A 7609-nucleotide genomic window follows, 5' to 3' on the forward strand; every position below is an offset into this window, starting at 1 on the left:
TTATGGGCAGGGAACATGTTCACTAATTCTGTTGTATGATACTCGAAGTGCTTAGTGCAGTGCTCTGCACTTAGTAAGTGCTCCATAAATACCACTGATTGATTAATTGATAGATTCCCCAAACCGGCTGTTAACCCTATCAGCATTGTTTGAAGGAAGTGAAATGTTTGGAGTATTTCAGAGGCCAAAATGGTTAAACTTGGTGTTGAAATGACTCTTCACCACCCCAGTTTATGCTATCCCGGTAGCCCCCCACCCTTTGCACTTATGTAATCATTCTACTAAATCACCTTATTTATTCACTTCTATATTCAATTTTCCGCACTTTCTCCATTACGAGCTGTTGCGTTGTTCTTCCCATGCCTCCACTGTTTATAAATAATTGGTGCATTCCCCCATTAGACTGATATACCTTGAAGTTAGGATTGTGTCTTATTTCTAGTGCTTTCGTCTGATGACAGTAGACCCCAGTGCAGTGCAGTGCACACATTAAGTGCCCAGTACAATGTTTTGACTACAGGAGGCACTCAGTAAATACTACTGATTGATGGTTTGAAATATCACTGAATCAGTCCTGCCCACAACAAAGAAGAAAGGATACGCATGCAGGGTGCAAAAAGAGCCTCTAGCCTGGGTTCTCACAAGAAGCACTGTGGCCTAGTGGAGAGAGCACGGCCTGGGAATCAGAAGGACCTGGGTTCTAATCCTGACTCCCCTTCTCATTTGCTGAGTGACCTTGGGCAAGTCACTTCCATTCACTCAATTGTATTCAATTGAGAGCTTACTATGTGCCCAGCACGGTACTTAGTGCCTGGAATGTACAATTTGACAAGAGAAAGAGAGAATCCCTACCCTACCCAAGGCTCAGAGTCTTGAAGGGGGAGACAGCAAAACAAAACAAGTAGACAAGCATCAATAGCATCAAAATAGATAAACAGAATTATGGATATATGCACATCATTAATAAAATAGACTAATATGTACATATATACACAGCTTCTGTGGGTTGGGGAGGGAGGTAGAGGAGAGGAAGGGAGTCGGGGCAATGGGGAGGGGAAGAGGAGCAGAGGAAAAAGTGGGCTCAGTCTGGGAAGGTCTCCTGGGGGAGGTGAGCTCTCCGTAGGGCTTTGAAGGGAGGAAGAGAGCTAGTTTGGTGGATGTGAGGAGGGAGGGCATTCCAGGCCAGAGGTAGGATGTGGGCCAGGGGTCGATGTTGGGACAGGTGAGAACGAGGTACAATGAGGAGGTTAGTGGCAGAGGAGTGCAGTGTGCAGGCTGGGCTGTAGAAGGAGAGAAGGGAGGTGAGTTAGGAGGGGGCAAGGGGATGGAGAGTTTTCTGTGCCTCAATTACCTCATTTGTAAAAAGGGGATTACGTCTGTGACAGTGGGACAGGAACTGTGTCCAGCTTGATTACCTTACCTTAGAGCTTAGTACGGTGCCTGGATCATTGTGGGTGCTTAACAAATACCAACAACAACAAAAAAAGAGATCCCTAGTTGCACCCCTCTCTAAATCTGGCATGAATCATCCTGCTCTTTGTGAGCAGGGAATGTGTCAGTTACATAGTTGTGCGAAACACTTGGTACAGTGCTCTACAAACAGTAAACTCTCAATAAACACAATCGATCGATTGATCGATGAGCCTTAAAACCCTTGCTTCATCTTCCGGCCAAGTGGAATATCCAGTCGTGTGTATCCCACGTCTTGTTCCAGCACTATCGGAAACTGAATGTTGGGTGGGGGATTCTGTGAAATGGCCTACTCGGCTCGGAAACAAGAGGCCCAGAGAGGTCCTAGTTACAAACAATAAAGAGTAGGTCTCTCTGCGGGAAGGCAAGCAACCGTGTAAATAGCGAAGTTTCTACAGCCATCTCAAAAGATGCGCTTGTGGAGTTTACACAGTAGTGGGCAAAATTATACCCTTTGGTTTCAATGCTTAATAACAAGGGGTACTTTGAGGCACAGTCCTTTCTTCAAACTGCTCGTTTTGTTCTGATCCCTTGACTTTAAAAAAAAAAGGAAGTCGTCCCCCCCCCCTTCTTTTCCAGCTTAAATACATTTTTACAAGTCCCGAATGCTCTCTTTCAAAACTGGGAGATTGTATCGTAAGTTATAACAGAAGTGAAAATGTCTCACTTGAAAACTTATTACCCCAACGTGACAGTGTGTGAGACTAGTTTACCTTAGACTTTCTTCCTGTGGGTTCCAATCCAAGGGGAACTAAAATGGCAGAGAATTACAATTCTGTCTTTATAGAATTGTCCTTCATATTCAAAGAAGGCAACTCTGTCGGTAAAGTTTAGCTTTGAGTGTGTGTGTGGCTCAAAAGGCCAGTACAGAATCCAACGCTGGACACACACAAAGTTGTCTCCTTATGTTTAAAGTCAGCAGTACCTTCAAAGCTTAAGCTCAAAGACAGCTAATTCCTTCTTGACGGCAGTGAGCCGTGTAAGTCTAGCCACAGCAACTGCCTCTCACTTCTCAGCTAGTATGTGGCATGGTCTGAGCCGTTGGTTTTTTTTTTACCTTATCCTTGATATGTTTTCCCTGCCTACTATCAAGCAATAATTTATGAAGTGAATGTATCTATAATAATAACTGTGGCATTTTTTTAAATGTTTACTATGTACCAAGCACTGTTCTAAATGCTGGAGTAGATACAAGGTAATCAGGTTGGGCATAGTCCCTGTCTCACATGGGGCTCACAGTGTTACCCCCCCATCTTATAGATGAGGTAACTGAGGCACAGAGAAGTGAAATGACTTGCCCAAAGTCACACAGCAGAGTGGCAGAGTTCCGGCATTGGAACCCAGGTCCTTCTGACTCCCCAGGACCGTGCTGTAGCCACAGGGCCAAGCTGCTTTCCAACAGCCAACTCTGCCAAAGTATTTACCAACTCTATTGTCTTTAACTTTACCAAGTGCTTATTGCAGTGCTCTACACATATTAAACTCTAAATAATTACCATTGATGATGAATAAACAGATACATGAAATTTACTGAACATTTATTTTCTTTGAAAATCTAACTCCTCCACCCATGCTTCCAACCCCATCCTTTGGACCTCATTAAAACACCCATGCCCTCCCTTCTTCCCTCCCCCGACCACAATCTTCAGCTACTCACTCTACCAATAGCTCCTTCCTCTCCACTTTCAAACATTTCCTCATATCTCTTATCCTAAAATAATCCCTCCCTCAGCCCCATTGCCCCTTCCGACTATCATCCCATCTCCATCCTACCATTCCTGTCCAAATTTCTCATATGGGTTGTTCATTCCCACTGCCTCCACTTCCTTTCCTCTGACTCTTCTCGAGCCCCTGCAATCTGGTCCCATCCCTTCTATTCCAATGAAAGACTCTCTCCAAATCTTCCAATGACCTCCTCCTTGTAATGACCAAATACAACAGACTCAACTCCATTCTCATTTCTCTTGACCATATTTTATTATTACTGTTATTATTATTATTATTATTACCATCATGTGCTTACTATGTGTCAACCACTGTTCTAAGCGCTGGGGTAGATACTTGTTAATCAGGTTGGATGCAGTTCCTGTCCCCCATGGGGTTCACGATCTAGGTGAGGGGAGACTCCCTTTTGCCTTTGACACTGAGGACCACCCCTTTCCACTAGAGAAGCAGTGTTGCCTAGTGGAGAGCCTTGAAGCCGAATGGTTAAGAGTTCTAGACTGAGTTCCAGATTTAATATTTCCCATCACCTGAGCAGTTCTTGGAGAAGGATGGGAAACGGCATTCTTCAAGAACCATACAATCCCTTCAAATTTTCTGCACTCTAAACTGGTGTCAGTAATCACATCACTTAGATCCATAAAAATTTCTTCAGTCTTACATTCTCACAAATTTTAGGTAGTCATATCACTCATGAAGGAAACCAAAACTCGGAAAATAATAGGCGCCAAAGCTCTATTGTTTAGTAAACTGTTATGGACTTCATAATATTTCATAAAATACCCTGGTACCATGGCACAAGGAGATATGGGGAGACAGAAAGTCTGAAAAATCCTTTAGATACAACAACTTGGTTGAATTATTTATTAAAGGGAGTCCACACCAATACAGTGGAGACAGAGGAAGAGAGGAGTTAGTTATCTTAGCGGCTAAAAGCCCGATAGCAAGCTACTTCATTGAGAGAAGAAAACGTTTGCTCATTTTGTTCTCACCAGTCCACCCGTCCCGAGGATACTGCCATTAAGAGAGGAGAAGCTATGTAGGAGAAGGCACTTTACCCTAAAAGCCTCCCAAACCCCGCTCTGTACATTAGCAAGGTAGACTGATTCTGAATCTGCTGAGCCTTTCCTGGAAAATTACAGAGAATCAATTACCTGAGGACTTGGGATAGGTAATTATTATCATCATGATCATTAATAGTTGTGTCTTATTATTGATAATCATCGTTTCACTTTACTATAATATTGTGGATTATAGTATAATAAAGATGATGGTGCTGTTGACATTTATTAAGTTCTTAAGGTAATAATAATGACATTTTTAAATGATTATGTGAAAAAGCACTATGCTCAAAGCAGGGGCTCATATGTGAAACAAGACACCGTCCCTGTCCCACATGAGCTTCACCATCTAGATTATTCCCATTTTACAGATGAGGAAACAAAGGCCTTGAAAGGTTAAGAGACTAGACCATTCATTCATTCATTCATTCATTCATCCCATCGTATTTATTGAGCACCTACTGTGTGCACAGCACTATACTAAGTGCTTGGGAGAGTACAATATAACTATAAACAGACGCATTTCCTACCCACAGTGAACTTACCGGTAGTGGAACTGGGATTCCAACCCGGGTCTCCTGATTCCCAAGCTGATGGTCTTTCCACTAGGGCCACCGGAAAAAGAGGAGGAAAAGGAAAGCCAGAATGATGAGCTCAGAGACTGGACAAAGACGATCAAACCCTCTCCTCTCATCCTTGCTATGGGATGCAGAGGTCAGAAGCTGGTTGACGAGGGCCAGTGCCACAAGCTGCAGGGGGGGACAGACCAGAGGCTGCCTGAGAAAGCAAGAGGAGAATCCCTATTGGTAGTGAGAGCCCTCGGATTGTCTGAGCTAACATTACCCTATTTATTTTGTTCATTACCCTATTTATTTGGTTAATGAGATGTACATCACCTTAATTCTATTTATTTGCTACTGTTTTAATGAGATGTTCTTCCCCTTGATTCTATTGACTGCCACTGCTCTTGTCTGTCCGTTTCCCCCGTTTAGACCGTGAGCCCGTCAAAGGGCAGGGACTGTCTCTCTCTGTTACCGATTTGTACATTTCAAGCGCTTAGTACAGTGCTCTGCACATAGTAAGCACTCAATAAATACTATTGAATGAATGAAAGGTTCTGGTCAGATTTTGCTTTGCTTGTTCTTTAGGAACCTTTTCCCCTTGATAGATTAAACCCTCTTTTACCCACTAACTTAGACCTCTGTTTGATGGCGGGCAGGGGAGCAAGAGACAGTAAGATCATTGTCCTCCAGTTCATAAACTAGAGAATGAGCTCCTAAGAGACTGTAATCTCCTTGTCCATCACTAAATCCTGTCAATTCGACCTTCACAAGACAGTTTAAATCTGCCCCTTCCTCTCTATCCAAACTACTACGTCGTTAAAACAATCACTTATCCTTTCCCGCCTTAGTGACTGTATCCGTCTCCTTGCTGAATCTCCCTACCTCCTGTCTCTTTCTACTGCAATCCATACTTCACTTCGCTGCTTGGATCATTTTTCTACAGAAGCGTTCGGGACGTGATTCCCTGACTCCTCAAGAAACTCCATTAGTTGCCCATCCACCTCCACATCAAACAGAAACTCCTCACCAGTGGTTTTTAAAGCAATCAATCACCTCACCCCCTTTCTACCTCACCACAGTTCTCTCCTACTATTACTCAGCCTGCACGCTTCGCTCCTCTAATTCCAATCTTCTCAATGTACTTCAATCTCATCTATCTCTCCGCCGACCTCTCGCCTACATCCAGCCTCTGGCCTGGAATGTCCTCCTTTCTCATATCCAACAGACAATTATTCCCTACCCCGCCTCAAAACCTTAGTGAAGGAAGATCTCCTCCGAGAGGCCTTTCCTGCCTAAACCCTCTTTTCCTCTTTTCCCATTCCCTTCTGCGTCGCCCTTATTAGCTCCCTTTATTCTGAAGCAGCGAGGCTCAGTGGAAAGAGCCCGGGCTTGGAAGTCAGAGATCATGGGTTCGAATCCCAGCTCTGCCACTTGTCAGCTGTGTGACTGTGGGCAAGTCACTTCACTTCTCTGTGCTTCAGTTCCCTCATCTGTAAAATGGGGATTAACTCTGAGCCTCACATGGGACAACATGATTACCCTGTATCTACCCCAGTGCTTAGAACAGTGCTCTGCACATAGTAAGCGCTTCACAAATACAAACATTATTATTATTATTATTATTCATCTCCCCTCCCAGCCCCATAGCACTTACGTACGTTTCTGTCATTTACCTATTTATGTTAACATCTGTCCCCCTCTCTAGACCGCAAGCTAGCGGGGGGCCAGGAATGTGTCTGTTTATTGCTATATTATACTCTCCAAAGTGCCTAGTGCAATGCTCTGCACAAAGTAAGGGCTCAATAAATACTACTGAGTGACTGACTGACTCTAGAGCTGGTTTTGGGCAGGGAACGTGTCCATCAACTGCTCTATTGTACTGTCCCAAGTGCTTTGTATAGGGCTCTGCACATAGTAAATGCTCAATAAATACGATTGGTTGATTGACCGACGGATAGGGGAGCAAAACCCAGACTCCAGAGGGACACATTCCCAGGGAGGAGGAGTGACTTGTGACGCTCCAGGCTGACAGCCTCCACCGCGGGGGGTTAGAGGACAGGAGATTTATCTATTTTGATGGTGTCGATGCCTGACTACTTGTTTTGTTTTGCTGTGAGCCCGTCATTGGGCAGGGATTGTCTCTATCTGTTGCCAAATTGTACATTCCAAGTGCTTAATACAGTGCTCTGCACACAGTAAACACTCAGTAAATACAAATGACTGAATGAATGAATGAGGAGATACCCCAACTTGACCCGTGGGCTTAGAAGGAGGGATACTATCATATATCTTCAGACAAGAGGCAGTGGCAGTCTCAGGAGGGCAGCGGGAAGACCCCTATGATTTTTCCCATCCCCGCATGAGGGGAAAACCTCATGGGCTAATGAATAGATCCCGGGGCCTGCAAGCCAGAAGGACCTGGGTTCTAATCCCGCCTCTACCTCCAACCTGATCAGCGTTTTTAATCTATCCCAGCACTTAGTAGAGGGCCCAGCACATAGTAAACGCTTAACTAATACCACAAAAAGAGGTTTGGAATCCGGGGCTGGCCGGGGCCATGGGGGAAGGAACAGGAGAAAGTCCAACAGGCCTAGATCTATTGTCCATGAATTTCATGAAGCTGAATTTTCTCCTGCTTTCTTCTAGTAGAAACAAATTCAAACTCTGCCACCTGTCTTCTGTGTGACCTTGGGCAGGTCACTTCACCTCTCTGTGGCTCAGTTACCTCACCTGTAAAATGATGATTAAGAGTGGGAACCCGACGGGGGCAGGGACAGTGTCAAACCTGATTAA

The sequence above is a fragment of the Ornithorhynchus anatinus genome, chromosome 2 (assembly GCF_004115215.2).
Source record: "Ornithorhynchus anatinus isolate Pmale09 chromosome 2, mOrnAna1.pri.v4, whole genome shotgun sequence".
Taxonomy (NCBI): domain Eukaryota; kingdom Metazoa; phylum Chordata; class Mammalia; order Monotremata; family Ornithorhynchidae; genus Ornithorhynchus; species Ornithorhynchus anatinus.